The following is a 1,398-nucleotide window of genomic DNA, read 5'->3' on the forward strand; positions in this document are numbered from 1 at the left end:
TTGTAGGTAAGCCAATGAAACCTGGCGGGTCCTTTTCTCTTTACAAATGCCATGTAGCCAAGGAATGCGACATTCAAAGTTGACAAAAGTTTCAAATCGCTATAGAATCTGAACGGTTTGGAGTTACTTAAAAAAATTGCAGAGCCACTCAGGGGGTCATCCTGAGTGGATTGACACCATTTTGGCAGATTCCATCAGGGCGGGTTTTCGGGGGGGGGGCGGGGTAGGGCGGGGGATAGTACGGGTACAGCTAGACATCCCAAGAGAGACGGAAAACTGCGCCCCGGATTGGCTGCCTACCTTCACGGGGCGCACATGGGCGGAATGACCGCTTTCGACAAGAAAAAAGTCCGAGTTCCAAATATTTTTCTTACGTGTCCAAACCATTCTTCTGACTGAAAAATGCCTGCTGAATCTAAATCTGCCTTTTATTTCTCCATACGAGTCTTCGTTTTGCGTGTGCGCCACGTCAAAGTCTGCGAACGCGCTTTGCACGTTTTTCACTATAACAACACCCATGTTAACAGACTTTTTCTCCGGCACCAAAGTATTTACAAGCAAATCCAAGTTTTCGTTCGAAAGGGGATGCCTTCGCGAATCTTAAACTGTTTTCGGAAACGCGTTTGGTTGAGAAATGACAAAAATGCGTGTGTTTTAGCAACTTTGTAAATAAACATAAAAAAATATTTTCGTATTGGGCGTAGAAAAAAGCCCGAGGTTACCCGGCGCCCGCTCTGCGCGCATTTGATAGGTTTTTGTGTGCACTTCATGAGGAAAAAAAAAATTTGCTGCGCATAGCTGCGCAAACGGAAGTTCTTGGCCGATTTGTGTGACGCGCAGCGGCAAAATCGCGTTTCGTTCACTACAGATACCGCCACACAGTGGGGGGAATGACCGCTTTCGACAAGAAAAATGTCGCGATAGGTACATGAAAATTCGTATCTGGGGGTTTTTGGGGGCATCTAAACACGATTCTGAAGTTAAAAAAAACTATTGGACAGCAATTTGACATAGTTTACTAAAGACCTAAGTACAAATTTTTGGGGATTTACATGAAAATTAATGTAGAACAAACAAAACCCTTTTATTTTTCTGCGAAGGGCAACTTTCCTTTCCCCCCGCAGAAGAATAAAAAGTTTTTGTTTTTTCTACATTAATTTTGAAAAGAAAAAGAATTTTTCATGTAAATTACCCAAAAGTTGTACTTAGGGCATTTAGTAAAATATGTCAAATGCTGTCCAATAGTTTTTTTAAATTTAGAAACGGTTTAGATGACCCTAAAACCCCCAATACGAATTTTCATACACACATCGCAACATTTCGACTTTTTTTTGTCGAAAGTGGGGCATTCCGCCCACTGTGCGCCGCCATTTGTTTCCGTAGGACGGGAATGGTCAT

The sequence above is a fragment of the Thrips palmi genome, unplaced genomic scaffold (assembly GCF_012932325.1).
Source record: "Thrips palmi isolate BJ-2018 unplaced genomic scaffold, TpBJ-2018v1 HiC_scaffold_4, whole genome shotgun sequence".
Lineage (NCBI taxonomy): Eukaryota > Metazoa > Arthropoda > Insecta > Thysanoptera > Thripidae > Thrips > Thrips palmi.